General features: G+C 45.6%; 1 protein-coding gene across 3 annotated transcripts in view; it reads left to right on the top strand.

Moving 5' to 3' along the window:
- The first annotated feature begins 345 nt into the window (after window positions 1-345).
- Window positions 346-22,747, top strand: part of RP1 (RP1 axonemal microtubule associated) — a 149,041-nt gene continuing 126,639 nt past the window's right edge. For all 3 annotated transcript variants that reach the window (XM_086335466.1, XM_086335465.1, XM_086335467.1), the window contains exon 1: window positions 346-539. The gene's annotated coding sequence lies outside the window, so the exon portion shown is untranslated. The remainder of the gene's footprint in view (window positions 540-22,747) is intronic.

The following is a 22,747-nucleotide window of genomic DNA, read 5'->3' as shown; positions in this document are numbered from 1 at the left end:
TCAAGATGAATATTCAAAACATCAACTTCAGAATAAGGTAAAAAGCTCACAGGGTCACATGCCACCTTCTATTTGTATGCCAGAGAGGATCCATTAAACAAACAGGTTATTTTATTGGTCGTTTAGTAAAAAGTTTTATTTAAAGTAAATGATTTGGTTGGGTATTACAGGCAACTGGGATGGCAGGGAAAAAGCAGCTGTTGGTGCTCTAGTCTGGACATTTCTGTATTGGAATGAGAGGAGTGCTCCCGCTGACACTCACTAGTAGTTGTGAATGTGAGACTAGCTCTGTTCGTGGCCAGCCTGTGGTCTGTGAGTTACCTGCAGTGCTCGCCGTTGCTACAGATAATCCAGGTGACAACACAAACATTGCCGCTCCCTCTGGCCAGCACAGACAGAAGCCCAGTTCACTCCCAAGCAGTGTCTGGAGCCACAGGCTGCCCAGGTTGCCAGGCCCTGGGCTCTGACTCTTCCTGACTCCAGCCCTTCTGATAAGACATTCTGGAAGCAACTGAGGAATTTCGTCTTGGAAATTACAGGTAAAATATATGCTTTTTTTTTTTCCCTCCTTACCCTTTTTAAAACAAGAATTGGTAATTAAAATGTTAAGCTTTATAATTAGGTCTTTAAAAAGGAGGACAGCTTAAACTTTTACTGAAACATTGAAGATCGCTCAGTGGTTTTGGAAACTATGCCAACGATGGTAGAGAAAGCAGGAAAGGCTGGAGCGCAATTGTTTTTAGTCCTGGTTGCTATGGGGAAGGTGAGGGAACTTATTTTTCTTGTGGGGCATCTTAGCAGATATTTCTAAGGAGGTTTAGCTTTCAGAGGTTGTTTGGACAACTCTTCTCTAGCTCAAGAATCTGTGGGCCGTGCACAGGAGTTAAGACCAATCCCACGCATCACAGCATGGTCCAGGATGCCTGCTCTAGCCCTTACCATGGGGAGCTTATTACTCCCCCTCCTCCTGTTTACACATCTGTCGATGGGGACAACACTGGTAGGGCTGTGTGGGCACCATGTACAGTACATTGTGGGCACCTGGTTCATAAACAGAGATCTTGTTTCTTTGGGTCTGATATGTCTACATCATTCGGTTGGGGAGCCCCACGTGGCCCAGGGGACATTTGGTGTCATTGCTGGGTAGTGGCATTCAGTGACTTCAGGTGAGCTAACTCGGAACCTCCCTATGGACACTCAGACTCCATCCCCATCTCTCCAGCATTGGAACGGGGCCACTCTGCAGCCTCAGGAGGTGTGACACAGGCTCTGGAGGCTGAGCAACCACAGCTGATTGTGGGTGGGGGGCACCAGGCAGGAAAGAGGAAACTGTTGGGGCCCCGATAGCCTGGGGGCCAGGGATCCTCAGGAGAGGGTTCTGTCAGGCTGGCCCCACCGAACTGAACAGAAGCTCCTACTACTAAACTTGGGAATAAATCCTCAACCTCTTTATTTGTTTTTTTTCTTCTTTAGTTGCTCAGTCATTTCCAACTCTTTGAGACCCCATGGACTGTAGCCTGCCAGGCTCTTCTGTCTATGGATAGGAATACCAGAGCCATTTTCTTTTCCATTATTTCCTTTGGCATGCTTGAAATTAATGGCATAATACTTTCACAAGAGTATACCATGGATGTCTTTCTTCCTTTTGGCCAACTAGAATTTACATATTTACATCGCACCCTGTGTTCTGATAACTTGGATGACTGTTCAGGTTCCTTGCTGGATCAGTATCATAGAAATGGGTGCTCAGTGTCTGCTTACATTTACTGTAGTTAACCTCTTAAACGAATCTAATAGCAACATAACACAGAAGCCAGACAGCACCCTTAGAAACTTCTAAACACAGCGAAGACCTGGGCATTACCAGGGTGAAAGGGCTCCTCAGCACCAGGAAATGCTAGACAAGTTTGGGGAACATGACCTAACTGGACAAGCCATGTAGAAAGGGAACATCGAAGTCAGCTTTTAAAACATATGCTGTGACTTTTCAGGTGGTTAACTGACAAAATGTATAGACTCTGGCCATTGGGTTATCTTACTCCAGGTTAACTTATTAATCACAAAGTAATTTTAGCAATTATCAAACAGAAAAAAAAAGATCAGTAAATATCATTGCTAGAACATTCTATGAGGAAATTGCTTTCTATGCATGGCAGGTGAATCCCATTATTTATATATCCTTATTATATATGAATTAGTGCCATGGTGTTGTCATAACTATACTCAAATAATGAATACACCCTCAAATATAAATGAAAATAGTTTTTCCTTTGAGAAGATATTTCAAATTTGTATGGCATTTCTGGGACATTGACATAAATATCACTTATCATGATAAAATACTAGTGGAGGACAAAGAAACCTGGTGGGCTACTGTCCTTGGAGCTAGAAAGAGACAGACACGATTAGGTGACTGAAAAACAAGCTACAGGAGGCATATGAGATTGGCTGTGGACGAGTAGGGGGGCTTCCCTGGTGGCTCAGCTGGTAAAGAATCTGCCTGCAACGCAGGAGACCTGAGTTCCATCTCTGCCTCAGGAAGAACCCCTGGAGAAGGGAATGGCAATCCACTCTAGTACTTCTTGCCCCTAAGTTACTTAGAGAAATGTGTGATCCTAATGGTAATAAGTAATTTAAAATGAAGTTTTCTAAAATATCAGCAGCTTTTCTATTACTTAAATGGTTTGAAACTCAGAGTCTCAAACTTCATGTCTTAATCATGTTCATCTATGAAACTAGGGAATATAGGTGTAGCATTTTTAGAGCCATTAAGAAAATGAAGACTGACTGACAGTTGCTTTTTATTAAACAGTTGTGTTATTCATATCTGAAGCTATGTGACATTTCAGAGAAGGCATCTTTGAATGTTGAAATTATAACATTGGTATATGATATAAAAGCCAGTCTCTGAACTAAAAGAAAGATCTTTAGTAATTAGGGCTGGTGGAGTGTCGTTATACATTAAGAATTGTCATCTAAGACTTCAATATTAATTGATCAGAAAAGCATTTTCATGGCAGGTGCTAGACAAATGGCATCTGTTTTAACATGGAAGAGAAAAGCAGGTTGTGAAAGGTTCTTGAAGGTCCCCGGGGGAGTTCTGTGCAAAGAACACAGAGATAGGCAAACGCTTCCTATTTCTACAGATTTTGCCCCCAATGGTGATATAGGCTCTGGTCAACAGGTAGGCCAGATGGACATCCCCTTTCTTGGAGACTCCTGCAGCTCCAAACCTAACCCTACAACACTAAAGGCATCCCAGCCGTGACTGTGAACTATTTCCCTTATGTCTACATCCTGTTATCTGCCCCTTGGTCTCACCACTCTGATAAGGAAGGAAACCAAATGCCAAGAAAGGAAGAGGAAAACCTAACTGGCTACCCTTTAAGCCCAGAACAGAAGGGTCAGTGCTCGGGTTGGCGCAGGCTGCCGGGGGGAGCTTCCTAAGGAAGATGGGAAGTGGGAACAGGCCGAGAGGGACGTGCACCAGGGCCTCCTGCTCCTTCCCAACACCACGCCCCACTCCCCCCAGTCATCCTGGGGAGCTGCATCCTGAGACAGGCTTGCTTGTTGGGGTCGACCTTTGAGAACCCCTGGGTCGGGGTCTGTCTTTTCCCTCTTTGGTCTCCATTTCCACCTGTGTGATGCAGAAAAAGGACCACTCTTGTAGGCTTGTTTGATATTTAAGAGCACAGCACATTTTCCCCCCAGTCTTTAAACTTTTTATTTTGTATTGGAGTATAGCTGATTATACTACAGGAAATGGCAATTATGGAGTAAGAAATGGCAACCCACTCCAGTACTCTTGCCTGGAGAATCCCATGGCCAGAGGAGCCTGGCAGATTACGGCCATGGGATCACAAAGAGTTGGACATGACTGAGTGACTAAGCATGCATGCATGCATGCATAGCTGATTAACAATATTGTGATAATTTCAGGTGAACCCCGAAGGGATTCAGCCATACATACACAGGTATCCATTCTCCTCCCAGCCCCCATTGCATCTAGGCTGCCATATAACATTGAGCAGAGTTCCATGCGCTACGCAGTAGGTCCTTGATGTTTATCCATTTTAAATATAGCAGTGGGTACATGTCTATCCCAAACTCCCTAACTATCCCTTTCCCCTGGCAACCGTAAGTTCATTCTCTTAAGTCTGTGAGTCTCTTTCTGTTTTGTAGGTTAGTTTGTTTGTATCACTCCTTTTTAGATTCCACATATAAGGGATGTCATAGGATGTTTCTCCTTAAGAGCCCAGCACATTTTAAATGCTTTATGCATGTTAACTACTGTTATATTTTTTGACACCCCAAGGCCCCTATATTTGTCTAAAGAGTGGAAGTAGCTGGAAAGGGCTGACCTTGAGCAGCAGTGTTGGCTGTTTCTTTAGAAATGTGCATGAGCTCACCCAGGAGATGCTTCCTCGGGTTACTCTGGTGTCAGACCTGGTGGCTCTGACTGTTCCTACGAAGTGATGACTGTCCCTAGAACCTTCCCGTCCCCATCTTCCGCTGGAAGGGCCTGAGGCTTCCATCCTGGCCTGTGTTCCTGATGCCAGGACTGTTGGGGCCAAGAGCATGGGGAGCACGCCGTGCTCTGTTTACAGATGTACACCCGTGGTCTTCACCTCTGGAGGCCGCTTTCTGAATGTAGACTTTTTTTACTGGGAGGATTTCTCTCATTTGGTCATTACAGGGTCTGATGACCACCCTCAAATGGCTGCCACCATTCTTGGAGGCCTGGGGGTGCCAAGCACCTGGCCTGTTTCCCAGTAGAGGAGTGGAGTGTCAGGTCTGGAGCCCGGCCTGGCCTGGGGCTGAGACTCCCGACCCGTGACTCCCTAGTTCGGGCTGGGCGAGTGGCTCAAGCTCTCAGAGCTGCAGTCTCCTTTCTGGTACAGCAAGGAGAAGAGCAGACCTGACCTCAGGGGGGCGTGTGAGGGAAAGGGCCCTGGCCAGAGTCAGCCATGGCCATGGTGTCACATAGCCTCCACGAGACCTTTTCCATTGCAACCCCCTGGGGTCAGGTGCCTGGCACCCCCAGGCCCCCAGAAATGGTGGTGTCCAATTAGTGGCATCTCTAGACTTGTAATGGCAGGGCCCTAGGACTCTAACATGGGGGCTTCCCAGTGACTCAGTGGTAAAGAATCCACCTGCCAATGCAGGAGATGCAGGTACGATCCCTGGGTCAGAAAGATTCCATGGAGTAGTAAAGGGCAACCCACTCCAGTGTTCTTGCCTGGAGAATCCCATGAACAGAGGAGCCTGGTGGGCTACAGTCCACTGAGTTGCAAAGAGTCAGACACGACTGAGCTCACACACACACACACACACACAGTGCTGTCCTGTAGGTCCGTACTAGTTGTCTGTTCTATACACAGTGTTGTGTATGTGTGTGTGTCAATCCCAACCTCCCACTTGGAGCACCTCCTCTTGGTGGCTGCCATTCATTCCTTCCTAAGAGCTGTCTTTGTTCAGTTGGTATTCATTCATGCTTTCTCCCTGTCGGAGCTGTGGCTTTGTTACCTAAGCTGGCCCAGGAGAGCTGCGGTTGGTGGTGGCTAAGCTGTAGAAAGGATCACCGCTGAGCTCAGTGCCCCTACCCCCTCCCCAGACCCCAGGCTCTCACCCCCTGATTCCAGAGTGAAAGGGAAAAGATAAGAGATTAGATGCTGATGAGTTATTTACAGGGGGTCAGCCACAAAGCAATCTGATACAACCAGGGAAGTGCTGACATGGATGAAACTAACAGAGGGAAGGGTTCTTGGGCCTGAGGACCCTGGGGATGCCTGGCAGAGAAGGTGGTGGGGCTCGGAGGCTCACCTGGTTCTACCCCAGGGTGGGTGGAGCAGGGACAGAGCTGACTGGTCCCCTTGAAAGTCCTAGATGCAGTTCTGAGCCCTTCCTTTGGCCTGGGTGTTCCCTCATTTTCTTAAAGTTGATCTGAACACTTAAAACCTTGTAGTGCAAAAGGCAACCTGACTTCTGCTTCTCCAGAGACAAATCTCAAAGGAAAGCTCTTCAATATAGGCAATTATTCTGTCTCCTTACATTTAAGTGCCTATTTGACATATTTTGTCAAACTTCTCTGTAGTCACAGGATGTACTATTGTTATTCATCAGTTAAGGTCTTAAACAGAGGGAAGCCTACACTTGGCAACATGAGTAGAGAACTTCCATTATATTCTGGTAAAAGGGCCAATTTGACATGGGCATCAATCAGTATCTGAGCAATTTTTTTTTTTTACAGTCTCAGATCCAAATACCTTTCAGGAAACTACAAAGAGAATTATTTCTACAGCTTAATTCAAAGCTTATTAAAGTCATGGGCATTTCACTTATTACCAGGAGGCTTCCTGAGGAAAAGTAGAGTAAAAATGTAAGCACACACAGTCTAGACTGTTACTTTTTAACAGGTGGGATGGAGAAGAAAAAATGTTCCTACTGGTTCAAGGTAATTGTTTTCAGTGTTATGGTCTCTGAACGAAGTAAGAAATGGGAAGCAAAATGACTTCACTTTATAGATTCAGGGGAAAAAAAATCACTCTGTGTAGGAGAAGAATCTATTATAAAGTCATGAACTTGAGAATGTTTCACAAAATTTCAGGGTCCTCTGAAGCATTTCTGTAAAACCTTTAAGAGTAATGTTTGTGGTTGGTGTGATGTATTTGTGATTGCTGCACTAGATCACGCATTGCCCAGACACTCAAACTATTTATTATACTGTCTGAATGTGCGTCTTGGGGGTGGGGGAAATGGCGGGAATTTGTTTCAAGCTCAAATCCTGGTACACAGTAATGCTTCTGTTGGATAATTCTTGCAGAGCATAACTGAAACATGAAAAATAGACATATATGTTTTTTGTTAAAAAAATATGAATCCAAAATGCAGGTCTGGTTTGGTGGGGTCTACAGTGTGAGACAGAAGATTCTTCTATCTTTTCTCTCTGCTGTTATTGGCTACCATTCCCAGGGTTACCTTCTAGTCCAAGGTGGCTGCTGGAGCTCCAACAATTGAATCAAATTCCAGGACAGAAAGAAAAAGAAAGAAAACAAAAAGGGAATCCCTCCCTATTTAGGAGTCTTACTTAAAGAACCATACCACACTACTGCTTCCAACTCTGGTTAGACCTGGTAGCAGATGGCCTTGACAGACACTGAGAAATGCGCTTAACTTACAAAAAAAGTCAGAATCCTTTCATTAAAAAGGAGGGAAGAATGGACTTTGACATACAGCTAGCAATCCCTGCTATACAGCTCAGAAAATACTTGTTGCAGGCAACTGGACCCATTGGCCAGAACTGGTGCACATGAGACCGTTTGTGGATTGATCTTCTCTCCTGAGAAACTGGGCAGCTCCTAAACCTCACAGTGTTAACACCCAGGACTCAGGAAAGACAATACTGGCCCTGCACACATCACAGCTGACCTGACCTCTGTGGTCAAGGACAGGACAGCCCTGGTGGTTGTCTGCCCTTCAGGAAGCTGGGTGTGAGCCTGAAAGTGTGAAACAATTGCTGTCAAGTTCCATCAGCTGGAAATCCAGTGCCCTGACAATAGACGAGGTGGCCTGAGAATGAATTGCTCCAGTTTGCTCCGCACACCCACACATGGGATGAAATCTAGGCTGGATTCTGGTGTCCTCATGAATTAAAAAACCACTGACTTTTAAGTGGCTCTACCACTTAGTTTCTGCGTGTCTGAAGATCAGTTGGTTAACATTGTGAAGCCTCAGTTTCCACCTCTTTAAAATGGAGGAAATCTTGATAAAAGTCTGTTCTTTCATGGACTGGAGTATTAAGAAAGAAAGGGGGGACTTCCCTGGTGGTCCAGGGAGTAAGACTCCATGATGCCAATGCAGGAGATCTGGGCTCGATCTCTGGTCAGGGAACTAGATCCCACATGCCACAACGACTCTTTCACAAACTGAAAGTAAAGATCCTGAGTGCTGTAACTAAGACAGGATGCAGCCAAATAAATAAATTTTAAAAAGAAAAAAAAGAATGTGGGGAGCTCTGCTCAATGCTTGGCACGTACTAAGTACTCAATAATTGTTAATGGTAATTAATAATGCAAACAGCAGAACAAAAATCTTAAAAGTGATGTGGGAAATCCAGCAGCTTATAGCCTTTATTCCTAGCTTGTCTTGAGGGCAGGAAGAGTGCAACTGTGTCACAGTATTAATCCTTGCAGAGCATGGTCTTCCTTTTCCAGAAACCAGTTTAATTGCATTTAATGGCCAGTGTCTCTTCCCTTTTGTATGTTCGTGCTAAGTCACTTCCCTCGTGTTCTACTCTTTGCGACCCCCCTGGGCTATAGCCTGCCAGGCTCCTCTGTCCATGGGATTCTCCAGGTGAGAATACTAGAGTGGGTTGCTATGGCCTTCTCCATCCTTTTGTATAGTTTACAGTATATGTCAAACTGTTCTTAGCTGTTTTCAAACAAATAAGCAAACACACAGAGCACGCCTTCTTGCAGGAGTCTAATGGCCGAACATGTTGACAAGGAAAGCTGGCTTGTGGTCCAGATGAAATCCTTTGCTCGGTCACCATTCCTGCTCTTGGCCTGCTAGACTCCATGTTTAAATATGAAACAGAAAGGATACTATGAGGCAACAGAGATCCAAATATAACTTGGTTTGGAAGTGACTCACTGCTGCTACAGACACTGCCTCTTCACCCCGAGTGGCCCTGACAGGCTGTGTCACCGCGAGCCCTCTGTCTCCCTCTCTGCCCCGTAGGCTGGCCCCACCCCTGGACTCCCTCCGAGCTGGTCCTGCTGGACATGACCCCACTCTCCCCCACCTGCTTTGCTGGGATGTTGACACCTTCCCCTTACTCCTGTCCCTCCCAAATCTCCCCTGGCCCACAGATCAGCCCAGTTTCTCCAGGTTAGCCTCTGTGTCTCTGCAGCTTGCACCATGCTTGTCTTCACTCGCTTAGAGCTCACCTTGCCTGGGAGGCGTGAATTCCGGCCCTAGGGACCGTGTCTTATTATTCTTGGCTGTATATCATGTCTGGTGTCTCCTCCCATGACAGCAGACAGGATCCAGGGCCAGGCGTGGACTCAGGGCCCCTGTACAGTCCTACACACCCACATGGAACTGGGGCAGTGCGGGGAGGGGAGATGGTTAGGACAGAAGGGCCAGTGAAATCAGTCACTTCAGTCACTGTTTGTCAGATGGGGTAATGGTACTGGTTTGCTGGATCTGCCAAACAGAGTACCATAAGCTGGATGGTTTGGACAAACTATTGTCTCTTAGTTCTGGACCTAGAAGGCCAAGATCAGAGTGTCCGTGGCTCTGGTTCCTAGCCAGGCCATGAGGGGATGGTCTGTTCCTTGCCTCTCTCCCAGCTTCTGGGATTTGTGGGCAGTCTTTGGCTTGTAGACACATCTCCTGATCTCCGCCTTCATCTTCATGTGGTGCTCTCTATGACGGCCCAGTACTGTCCAAATTTCCCTCTTATAAGGTCACCAGTCATAATTGGGTTAGGACCCACCCTAGCACAGGTTAGGACCCACCCTAACTTGATCGTGTGCAAAGGCCCTGCTCTTACAGAAGGGACCGTCCACAGGTACTAGTGCTTGTGAGGACACCCATCAGTCCACAAGGACGGCTAAGATCATCACCTACTGCCCTCTCTGTTGAAGGGTGATGCTCCTTACACACCATTCTTAGAATCTGGGGCGCTTGCATTATTTTCCTGGGTTTAGCCTTAATTGGTGTCTTTTGTGAGAAAGAATCATAAGTCAGGAAAATTCAGGATATAAACTAGGAGGCTGGTTTGCTTGGATAATGGAGCTTGTTTGGAAAATTGTCTTAACATGGTGCTCTCAACAGACGTTAGACCATTTGGCTGCATATTTACCAAGAAGGGCAGCCACGGAGCTCCCTTTAGTCTCATGGATCAATAAACAGTTATTTAGAGAAAGTGACCTTGCCCATGATTTAATGAAAGTCACCCAACCTTTGAAATCAGAAGCAATGCAAGTTTTGCCACATCTTTGCTGTGTGGCCCCTGGCAAGTAACTTCATTGTCTGGACATCAGTGAGTCATCTGGAAAGTTCTGGCTTTAAGGACCCCTCTGACTGGAAGCTTCTTTGGAAGATATGATTCTTTTAGAGTGGAAAGCAGAAACGTTCTGTGAGGAATTGGAACTGTGACCTTGATGCTTTTGAACTGTGGTGTTGGGACTCTTGAGAGTCCCTTGGACTACAAGGAGATCAAACCAGTCAATCCTAAAGGAAATCAACCCAAAATATTCATTGGAAGAACTGATGCTGAAGCTGAAGCTCCAATACTTTGACCACCTGATGTGGAGAGCTAACTCACTGGAAAAGACCCTGATACTGGGAAAGATTGAGGGCAGGAGGAGAAGGGGACAACAGAGGATGAGATAGTTGGATGGCATCACTGACTCAATAGACATGAGTTTGAGCCAACTCCAAGAGATAGTGAAGGACAGGGGAGCCTGGCGTGCCGCAGTCCATGGGGTCACAAAGAGTTGGACACGACTGAGTGACTGAACATCAACAACAATAAAGTATAAGAAGGGATCAACCAAGCACTTTCCTGTCCCTTATCAGCAGTGGACACGAGGTGGTTCTGGCCTCAGCACAGAGGGACGGGACTGGTCCCTGCCTTCGTCTGTTTTAATGTGCTTAGCATTTGCTCCTTGCATGGGGCTGCCCAGCACAAAGGACGCATGCCCTTCTCTAGGGCCACTGCCCCCTCACCCATCCCAGGGGTCACTCTCTGCTGGGTCTGTGGTGTCAGAATTCTCAGGGGTTGAATGTGTCATTTTTGTCTTCACAATGACCAGTTTTTCCAAAGAGTTATTTCTGTAAGTATCTGATAACATGATCAACAGCCAGATCCGAGTTTTTACTTGTATTACGGAGCCTTCAGGGTGTCTTGATAATCTTGGCATAAAAAAGTCCTGCTAATAATAGCATCATTACTATAAATAGAGATTTAAGATGCCCTCTCCTTCTATTGTACTGCCTCTTACAATGCTCAATGCATCTTAACCTTTTTTCTTTATTTTGTCATAAAACCGTGACCCTTGATGCTTGGGAGCATACACAATAGACCAGATGTCTTAACCGTATTTAGATAAATCAGTCATCACCTTCTTTTTCCAAGAAGAATGAGGCAGAGCAGCTTGAGTGAGGCGTAGACTCTGCTTTCCATTTGGTCTTTCCAAAGCAAACAGAAAAAAGACGTAACCATCCACTAGCTATGCCGGGTCAGTGGTAGGGAATCCGGGTTAAGGATGCGACCGTCGTTATCATGAAAAGAGAGGGAGGTCAGTGTTTCGTCTCACTTAAAGTTGAGGCTGAAAATAACTAACTCAGGAGAAAGAGGATTGATTAATGGATTGTGTTCTAGTTTAAGGTTTGGGGGGAATATAAATTTTATATGAAGCTAGAGAGACAAACTCTCAATACAGTAGCTTTTCCTTCAAATTGAAGAATGCTTAGATTTGCATTTATTTTTATTAAAAATTTTATTTATTTATTCATTTTTGACTGCTCCAGGTCTTCATTGCTGCGTACGGGCTTTCTCTAGTTATGGTGATCAGGGGTTACTCTTTGTTGCAGTTCACGGATTTCTCATTGCAGTGGCTTCTCTTGTGGAACACAGGCTCTAGGATTGTGTGGACTTGGTACTTGTGTGGTATGGGCTTAGTTGCTCTACAGTGTGTGGGATCTTCCTGGACCAGGGATCAAATCCGTGTCCCCTGCATTGGCAAGCGGATTCTTAACCACTGGACCACCAGGGAAGCCCAGTGTGTGTGTTAGTCGATTAGTCATGTTCAACTCTTTTCGACCCTATGGACTTTAGCCCACCAGGCTCCTCTGTCCATGGGATTCTCCAGGCAAGAATACTGGAGTGGGTTGCCATTCTCTTTCCAGGGGATCTTTCTGGACTGAAGGATGGTTAGGGGTCTGGTAAGAAGAAATTCTGGTGGGAGATGGCTTTCCAAGCAGGGGGAATAAGCAAGAGGCATAAAAATTGAAACCTTTTGGGAATTCCCTAGTAGTCCAGTGGTTAGGCCTCAGTACATTCACTGCTGAGGGCCCAGGTTTGATCTCTGTTTGGGCAAATAGGATCCTACAAACTTTGAGGTGTGGCCAAGTTATAAAAGATGCAGCCCTGAGCTCATAGATTGGGGCCTGGGAGCATTGCCATCCAGGGATTTCAGACTTGGGTGCACAACTCTGAGAAGCCTGGGAATGGGCTTCACTTAGTCTGTGACATTTTGTTGAAATTTTGAGTGTATGTCCATGTTTCAGATATTTACTGCTACATAACTACTCCAGTGCTAAGACACTAACTGGCCTAAAACAGTAGCAACTTACTGTTTCCCATGATTCTGCAGTCTGGGATTGATCAGCCAAGCAGTAGAAATTTGCCCTGGATCCCCAGCCTGGGGTTTGGGACCTGGTTGTCCATTTTGGGGCCTCCTTTATGTTTAGTGTCCGCCCTTCTGCTGAGAGTTTGAAGCAACATCTACCCCATCAAGGGGTTCCTCATCAAAGGCCACCTCTGGGGATGTTTCCACAATTCACACGTAAGTCCCTGTTGCTGTCAAGCACAGACTTTTTGGAAAAAAGCGATCATCTTGAGCAGCAGTTTGATTCAATATCAGTAAGAACTTTCTTATATATGAAGTGAAAGTCGCTCAGTCGTGTCCAACTCTTTGCGACCTTATGGACTATACAGTCCATGGAATTCTCCAGGCAAGAATACTGGAGTGGGTAGCCTTTCCCTTCTCCAGGGGAGCTTCCCAACTCAGGGATCGAACCCAGGTCTCCCGCATTGTAGGTGGATTCTTTACTAGCTGAGCCACAGGGAAGCCTTTCTTATATATAGAGCTGTCTAATCACGGGCTTTGTCCTAAGCCAATGCACCTCCACTCTTAGATGAAGTGAAGCAGTGGATGCCCGACCCTGGGTCCTGGATTCCGCAGGATCAGTTCCACCATTCCAGAACTCTATTCCACTGGATGGTGTCTTATGACTTGGAATTAGGGGTCCTGAGGTAGTTGTTCCCTAAAGTACCAAAGGGGTTTCCCAGGTGGCGCTTGTGGTAAAGAACCTGCCTCCCAATGCAGGAGACATAAGAGACCAGGTTTGATCTGGGTTGGGAAGATCCCCTGGAGGAGGGCATGACAACCCACTCTGGTATTCTTGCCTGGAGAATCCCATGGACAGAGGAGCTTGTCGGGCTACAGTCCATGGGGTCACAAAAGAGTCAGACACGACTATAGCAACTTAACACACAGAACACAGTGTACCAAAACCATGATGATGGAGAAAAGCCGATGAGGGGTCTGGAAAGTGAAGTGCAGTTGACAATTGGAAGCACAGAAAATGTCTGTTTCCATAGCACTGTGATTAACTGGAGGGAGGGGAGTTCTTTCTCACCCGAGGGTGTGAACACACAGAAGGAATACTCCAGTTTTTCAATCGCTCTTTGCTGCATTAGGAAGTTCTCAGCTTATGTGCTGTGTGTGTGTCCTAAGGGGAAAATGAATGATTGAGTGTCAGCCTCTTACCACTGATCAATGCTAGTGATCAACCTGCAACAGCCACTGTCCTGACAACTTCATTAGCAGCCACGGAAGTACGTTCCTGCCTCTCTTACATGACTAAGTGGCAATCTGATTGACACCAGGGCTTCTTCAGTAGCTCAGTGGTAAATAATCAGCCTGCTAATGCAAGAGACGCAGTTTTGATCCTTGGGATAGGAAGATCTCCTGGAGAAAGAAATGGCAACCCACTCCAATATTCTTGGCTGGGAAATCCCATGGACAGAGGAGCCTGGTGGGCTACTGTCCATGAGATCACAAAAGAGTTGGACATGACTCGGTGACTAAACAACAGTAAAAACAAATTGACGCTGAACCTCTTCTCATGCTTTAAAAACATTCTTCAAAGGTATATTCGATACCACAAAAGTCATTGTCAGCTATGTTAAAAAAAAATGATGCCACATGGGTGACAGTGACAAGATCCTACAGGCTCCCGTTTTTACTTGGGATCAGAGTATAATTGCTCATCTTTGTGATGGATGTGTGACACTTCTGGTCATATCCAAAAATGCAGGGAAAATGTTAGGAGTCTGGAAGTGAAAACATAGGGAAGTGATTTATTCCAGGGCCAGAGTTAATCTCTTTCCACTTTGGGTCCGGAAATTCACAGGCTTTGTTTCCTTGATAAGACTTGGGGCATCATGGGCCAGTTAGGGATGTGGTCATGAGGCAATTGAAGGTGTGTGGATGGTGTTATCAATGGTCCCAGGTTAAATATGACAGAGATTTCTGAAAACCCGACTTGATTTAACTGATCAGAATATGTTTTAGATTTATTTGCAATGCTGCTACTTCTAGAAGTTCTATTTACTCCTCTATAATTTTAAGTATGAAATGAAAACTTTTTAAATAAGAGAAAGCTATCTGAGAGGATGGGAAAATACTGCCTATTTTTGGTATAAAAATTGTCCATCATTTACTTGTGATTTCCACGTAAGAGGGAAAATGTTATTGTCATTGTATTGACTAAAATATAAATGCTAGAAATAATGAATCTGCACTCAAAATTTATAGCCTGTGTGATTTTCTTTATATGAAAAAATATATATATATTTTTTTGCTTATGCAATGGTGAGAAAGAAGTATTACTAAATTCACATTCCCTTCTTACTTGGTTCATATGTTACCAAGCAGTCACAAATGTTGTAAGTTGCTTATTAATAATAATTTTGGCTAACATGATTTCTTAGTAGGTATTGTGACCGAGGGTTTCCCAGGTGGCACTAGTGTTAAAGAATCCACCAGCAATGCAGGAAGTGCAGGAGACCTGGGTTCGATCCCTGGGTCTGGAAGATCCCCTGGAGGAAGGCATGGTAACCCACTCCAGTATTCTTGCATGGAGAATCTCATGGACAGAGGAGCCTGGTGGGCTACAGTCTATAGGGTCCCAAAGAGTCAGACGTGACTGAGCACGCAAGCTGGTTTATCTCATTTACTCTTAAAATAGTACTGTAAGACATATACCACAATGACCTCCCCACACTGTGTAATTAACCAGGTCCCATAGCTGGAAGATGTACAGCGGCAGTAGATCACGTGCAAGTGAGTCCATGTCCGTGTCAGGTGTGTCCAGGGCGTTTAGTCAGTGTCCCCCACCAGCCTGGATGACCTCAGACTTGGATAAATTCCATCAATGAGAAGCTTCTTAGACATTTCCGGAAAGGAGAAGATGGCAGAATTTTCTAATTATAGAGAGAGGATTGGCTCCAAGTAATCAACTAATTTCTTAAAGCACCTTAGCAGCAACAGATTAGTGGGAACTGTACCAAAGCAATTCTGTATTGCATTTCTTTTGACCTCCGACTTTTGCTCTGGAAGCGAACTATTTTAGAATTTCTAACCAGCATCCCAAGATGCTGCTGTACTTTTCAAGTAAAAACACCCCCTATTACAGCTTCACAAAATGAGCTGCTGAGTTCTTGTGTCCTGTTAATCAAAGGAAGGACTCTGGTTTGTTAAGCATAAGACACGGGGTTGTAGGCAAGCTACTTCATTGAAGTCTTGCGTGCACCATGTGAGCTGGTGTGAGTGTCTATATTTTGCTGGGAAAACAGCCTCAGGGTGAGTGGGATTCCAACTCTGCAACATGCTCTTCTTAGAAATAGACTTATTGTCCCTTGAATAGTGAGGGAAAGACAATGATTTCCTCAAATAAGCAGATTCTTAATTAACTTTCCAATTCTGTCTCAGTGCTTCCTCTCAATGGTTGGGTTGTAAGTCCATGTGAGTTCCAACTCAGAATCTGTTGCATCTTGGAAAAGCTGCCTGGTGTGTTGTTTCAGGAACTCTTGATGTAATCAGCATAGCTTTGTCTGGGAGGCTGGAATCTGGGCCCAAATTGTCCAGATTTCCACCTTGTGTTATCTTGGTAGACATGCAGCTGTGAATCAGTAGTTCCAGGCAGGTTCCTTTGATGGTTATTGATGTTTTTAAATGAGGGGGGGCATGATGCAAGCTGCCGATGAATCAAGTTAGCGCATTTCACTCACAAAGATTCCAGAAGCTAAAACGTAGGCTGAAGTCTGCAGGCTAGAGATCCAGGGGGAATCAATTACTTGCCCTCCTCCCAGGCTGGCACCTGCCCTGTCACTGTGGTTAACAGTGGGTTGGGTGTTGGGGAATTCCACCTCCCATGTTGTTAAGTCTGGGGCATTTGGGATTATTGATTCAACTGTAGGAAGGAGTCCTAACGTTCCTCACAGGGCTTCCCAAGTGGCGCTAGTGGTAAAGAACCCGTCAGCCAATGCAAGAGATGCAGATTTGATCCCTGGGTCGGGAAGATCCCTGGAGGAGGAAATGGCAACGCACTCCAGTATCTTTGCCTGGAGAATCCCATGGACAGAAGAGCCTGATAGAGTCTATAGGGTTGCACAGAATTGGACATAACTAAAGCGAGTTGGCATGCAGGCACACAGTGCCCGGGTCAGGGAGAAGTTCTGGGCCAGGTTCTTTAAAACCCCAGTCCATAGTCAGGACCCATGTTTGGTTCCTGATTCAAAGCCCTGGAGGGCCCCAGGGTCCATGAAGCCACCATGGAGGGGTCGGCAGGCTGCATGTGGTTGCTGAGTATCAAGTACACTGCTTCTTCATTCTGCTTACTCTGCAGTTAGGGCAGCCGGGCTCTCTTTCCCCAGCTTCATACCCCGGTGTCCACTGAGACTGTGTCTGGGTTCCTCATTCCTGTGAGTTAATGCCAGGCACCAATGTCTTCAAAATCGGTCTGCAAGACTGCCTCCTTGAATCCACAGAGGAGCGCATCTCCTGGGGAGCGTGGAGCTCTGTTGCCTCCTAACCTCACATTCTGCCTGGTTCCAGAGACACCTGCTGTTTGGACCGGACCAGGTGCTGACCACTGCTGTAGTGATCACACAGTGCGATAAGGAAAGCCAGGGTCCCAGCCAGATGGAGTTGACTGAGATATTGGCTCCAAACTGCCCTGAACTCCCTGTTGGACCCTAGAGGAGGCTGTTTCCCCAGGGTTGTTTTAAGGTCAGAGTTGAAGTGTACAGAGCCCCTGGTGTGATGTCTGGCTTGTGTTAGCTACTGCTAGCTGATAGTGTTGATTGTGTCTTTCAATGAACTCTGTGCACAGTTACAAATACAACTTAGGCCTTCTTTTTTGTTTCAGGTCTTAGTTGCATCATGCAGCCCTTTGGACTTTCTAATTGCGGTTCAGTAGTTGTGGCACATGGGCTTAGTTGCTCTGCCACATGTGGAATCTTTCCAGACCAGGGATTGAACCTCATCCCCTGCATTGGCAGGCATATTCTCAACCACTGGACCACAAGGGGAGCCCCTAACTTAGACCTTCTTAAGCCTCTGGGATGGTTGGTAACATTGGAAACACAGAAGTTGGGACTCACATTCCGTACCAGCCCAGTGATCTTTAGAGAACGCCTATCCTGGTTTTGATGAGGTTCAGGCTTCCCTGGTGGCTCAGATAGTAAAAAATCTGCCAGCAATGTGGGAGATCCAGGTTCAATCCCTGGGTCAGGAAGATCCCCTGGAGAAGAGAAGAGCAACCCACTCCAGTCTTCTTCCCTGGAGAATTCCATGGACAGAGGAGCCTGGTGGGTTACAGTCCCTGGGCTGGACATGACTGAGCACACACAGACAAGGGGCTGGAAGGCTTGTCAGCTTGTGAAGGTACATTAGATAACAGAAAGGTTTTACAAGCAAAGGGCCTGGAGTCAAGACTCTTGGATCATTGAAAATGAGACCATCAAACATTCATGAATGAATTCTACTTGCTGCAAAAAGAACATGGAGACTAGAGAATTTTCCCTTTCTAGTTTCTGTGAGTCTGTGGAGAGGTCTCTTTCTTTTTTGTATTTTCTAATGTATGTATAGTTTTTCTTTTAGCCTTCTTGGCATTTTTTTTTCCTTCTTGGCATTTTTTGCCCCTCAGATATATTTATAGATTCTACTTACAAAGCTTAAAATTACAACAGAAGTGCCATTTCATACACCAAGTTTAGTTCGTTTTAAATCCTGTCTTGCAAATTTCTCCTCCTACAAAGCAAAGCTGTCCCCTCCTGTTGCCTTATGTCTGTGTCTATTTTTGAATTACATTTACAGAAGAGCTCGTCCACCTTTGATAAGGAAGTTAATACCATCGACTGGCCAGCTTGCGGCTTTTATCTCATGACTCTAACTGCAAATGATGGAGCATCTTTCCATTTTGGTTATTTCTGGGAACGGAAAGCTGATCCAAAGGCGGAAGAAGCGATTAAAGAAGCAATTTTACAGAAACAAGGTTCACACAGTAGATGGTGCTTTCAGGATGGCATGTTGCAGAAGATTGAGATGGGTCATGACATATGGTTGCTGTTGTTGTTTAATTGCCCAGTTGTCTGACTCTTTTGGCATCCCAGGGACTGTAACCCATCAGGCTCCTCTGTCCAAGGGATTTCCCAGTCAAGAACACTGGAGTGGGTTGCCATTCCATTCTCCAGGGGATCTTCCCCAGCCAGGAATTGAACTCATGTCTCCTGCATTGGCAGGCAGATTCTTTACCTGTGAGCCACCAGGGGAGCCCCTGTGACATAGTGAGTTGGGCATATTGAGCAAAAGAGAGGCTGGAGAAGCAAAGAGCCAGGGGATTGAGGGGGTCCCAAGGAAGCCAATCGCAGCCCTGAGGTCAGAGTCAGGCTTAGAACCTGGGCTGCTGCAGGAGGCACATTTTGAAGGGAGTTTAGAAGACAAGTTGCAATATTCTGATCTCACCAAGGTAGGAAGCAGGACCAAAGAAGGAGCTGGACAACAGGCTTTGGCAACCAAAACTGCTTTGGCCACGAAACTGACATTTCAGTTTAGCTTTAAGTTTTTTATTGTTATGTATTTTACTGAAATATGGTTGATTTATGATGCTGTGCTCATTTCTGCTGTACAGCAAAGTGATTCAGTTACACATATTCTTTTCACATTCAAACCATTATGGTTTATCATGAGATATCCAGTATGGTTCCCTGTGCTGTAGAGTAGGTCTTTGTTGTTTATCTATTCTATATGGATTAGTTTGCATCTGCTAATCCCAAACTCCCAGTCCACGCCTCCCCAAGCCCCCTACCCATTTAGCCTGAAGTTGTGTACCCACCATGTTAGGTCAGAAGCTGGTGTCAGTAGTGGGAAGGTGCGTTCAGGTAGGTGAGACTGTCGGGGGAGCGTCCTGAAGGGGCATTCACGGGAAGAAAGGCAGTTGCTTATTTTATAGCAGCTGCAGCTGTAGGTCTACCTTGATTTTAGTACCCCTGGGTCTTCAGCTTTTATTCTGGATACCGGGTCTTCTGTCCGGAAAGGAAGGTGAAAGACAGTGAGACCAACCCTCATGAAATGTCTTCCATTTAAAAAGGACTCGGCTCGGCACTTTACACACGCTCCTCATGTGCTGTTGCCCAGCCTATGAGAAGCTTGTCTTTCCCTGTATTTCACAGCAGACAAGTTAGGTAAGTTCACCCTGGGGCACATGAACAGCTAGTGGTGGGCTCTAGACTCACTGTAGGGTTTGCCTGATTCTCATGGCCTCCTCTGTTTGGACAGCAAGGAGATTCAACCAATCCATCTTAGAGGAAATCAGTCCTGAATATTCATTGGAAGGACTGATGCTGAAGCTAAAACTCCAATACTTTGGCCACTGACTCATTTGAAAAGACCCTGATACTGGGAAAGATTAAAGGCAGGAGGATAAGGGGATGACAGAGGATGAAATGGTTAGATAGTATCACTGACTCAATGGACATGAGCTTGAGCTAACTCTGGGAGGAGAAGAGGGCGACAGAGGATGAGATGGTTGGATGGCATCACCGACTCAATGGACATGAGTTTGAGTAAACTCTGGGAGTTGCTGATGGACAGGGAGGCCTGGTGTGCTGGAGTCCATGTGGTTGCAAAGAGTTGGACACGACTGAGTGAACTGAACTGAACTGAACCTTGCTCTGCTGGCTGCAAAATAGGTCAATAAATTTGAGACACAGTGTTGAGGCAAGGAAGACGACTTTATCTGGGGAGCCAGCTGCCTGAGAAGATGACAACCTAGCACTTCAAAATAACTCTCTTGTGGGGTCTGGAAGCTGTGTTTTTTGTAGAGTCAGAGGGAAAGAAGCAATGAGGAGCTACAAAGGCAAAAGGCAGAAAGAAAGGAAGAGGCAGTGGGGAAGTAAAGTGAAAGGATCTTCAGTCTTGCAAAATATCTCCAAGGAAGTGGCCAGCCTTTGGAAGAGGTGTGTTAATCTGTTCACAGGTGGGCAGAGTCAGATTCTCTGTCTCTGAGCTGAACAAAGGCAATTTAGTTTATGGTCAGGCAGGGCCCAGGGCCCTCTGAGGCAGGCCATCAGATATGACTGTAATAACAAAAGCAATGAAAAGCAAGTCAAAGAAAACAGTTCCAATATGGAGTCACCATTGGCTTCTCCCTGTAACATGCTTGTCAACTATAGGCTGTTTTCCTGAGTGCCCTGTGGCTCTGGCCATGAGCCTCGCACACAGCACCTCTCAGTATCACTACTTGGCTTCCAGTACCTCTTTCTCCTTCTACCAGTCTCTTAAAATCCTTCCCCCTTCCCCCTGCTTTTCTGACATTTTAAAATAGACTTTACTTTTTAGAGGACTTCCCTGGTGGCTCAGATGGTAAAGCATCTGTCTACAATGTGGGAGACCTGGGTTCAATCCCTGGGTTGGGAAGATACCCTGGAGAAGGAAATGGCAATCCACTTCAGTACTATTGCCTGGAAGATCCCATGGACAGAGGAGCCTGGTAGGCTACAGTCCATGGGGTCGCAAAGAGTCGGACATGACTGAGCGACTTCACTTCACTTTTTAGAATAGTTTCATGTCCACAGCACTGATGAGCAGAAGGCCCAGAGGTTTCTTATTCCTGCCCAGTATCTGTCAGCCAAGGCCCTGGCTTCTGCTCCTGCAGTTATCAGGGCGGTCTCTCTACGGGGTAACCCTGAGTTCCTCACCAGAATAGCCGCAAGCCCCTCACCACCGCCTGGGGGCCTAAACAGCCCGGGCGCCTCCTCTTCTTCCTCTGATGTTGCCTTCACTCTCCACTTGGCTCGTATCTTTCAGCTTCTCTGTCCCCATTTCTGTCCCAGGGCCTTTGCTCATGCTACCCCTTCTGTTTGGGATACATTTCTACTACATCTTAAAATAGTTTGTTCTCCTTCAGATTTAGTTTCATCTTAAACATCCCCTTCTCAGAGAGGACTTCCCCAAGAAACTGACTGGCTTTTATCACTTTTCTGCCAAATTACTGTACTTTGTGTGTGTGCTCAGTCATCAGTCATGTCCAACTCTTTTTGACCCCATGGACTATAGTTCGCCAGGCTCCTTTGCTCATGGAATTCTCCAAACCAGAATACTGGAGTGGGTAGTTATTCCCTCTCCAGGGGATCTTCCCAACCCAGGGATGGAACTTGAGTCTCCTGCATCTCCCACATTGACGGGTGGATTCTTTACCATTGCACCACAAGGGAAGCCTTACCCTACGTTATATTTTTCAGATCACGTCTGTACCTGAAACTATTTCATTTACTAATTTTCTTTTTCTTTTCTTTTTTTTTTTTTGTTGTATATAATTCCATCAGTTAGCTTTTACCACATAAAAATGTCCCCCAAACTTAGTGGTTAAAACAAGTGTTTTAATTGATACAACTCTTGGCTTGGACTAGGCTCAGAGTGCCCCAACCAGTAATGCTGAAGAAGCTGAAGTTGAACGGTTCTATGAAGACCTACAAGACCTTTTAGAACTAACACCCAAAAAAGAGGTCCTCTTCATTATAGGGAACTGGAATGCAAAAGTAGGAAGTCAAGAAACACCTGGAGTAACAGGCAAATTTGGCCTTGGAATATGAAATGAACCATGGCAAAGGCTAATAGAGTTCTGCCAAGAGAATGCACTGGTCATAGCAAACACCCTCTTCCAACAACACAAGAGAAGACTCTACACATGGACATCACCAGATGGTCAACACCGAAATCAGATTGATTATATTCTTTGCAGCAAAAGATGGAGAAGCTCTATACAGTCAGCAAAAACAAGACCGGGAACTGACTGTGGCTCAGATCATGAGCTCCTTACTGCCAAATTCAGACTTAAATTGAAGAAAGTAGGGAAAACCACTAGACCATTCAGGTATGACCTAAATCAAATCCCTTATGATTATACAGTGGCAGTGAGAAATAGATTTAAGGGACTAGATCTGATAGATAGAGGGCCTGATGAACTATGGACTGAGGTTCGTGACATTGTACAGGAGACAGGGATCAAGACCATCCCCATGGAAAAGAAATGCAAAAAAGCAAAATGGCTGTCTGGGGAGGCCTTACAAATAGCTGTGAAAAGAAGAGAAGTGAAAAGCAAAGGAGAAAAGGAAAGACATACGCATCTGAATGCAGAGTTCCAAAGAATAGCAAGAAGAGATAAGAAAGCCTTCCTCAGCGATCAGTGCAAAGAAATAGAGGAAAACAACAGAATGAGGAAGACTAGAGATCTCTTCAAGAAAATTAGAGATATCAAGGGAATATTTCATGCAAAGATGGGCTTGATAAAGGACAGAAATGGTATGGACCTAACAGAAGCAGAAGATATTAAGAAGAGGTGGCAAGAATACACAGAAGAACTGTACAAAAAAGATCTTCATGAC

This window comes from Bos grunniens, chromosome 14 (genome assembly GCF_055505025.1).
Source record: "Bos grunniens cultivar Pamir isolate PY7600 chromosome 14, Bosgru_T2T1.0, whole genome shotgun sequence".
NCBI lineage: Eukaryota > Metazoa > Chordata > Mammalia > Artiodactyla > Bovidae > Bos > Bos grunniens.
Note: the sequence above shows the minus strand (reverse complement) of the source record. Positions and strands in the feature narration are given on the sequence as shown.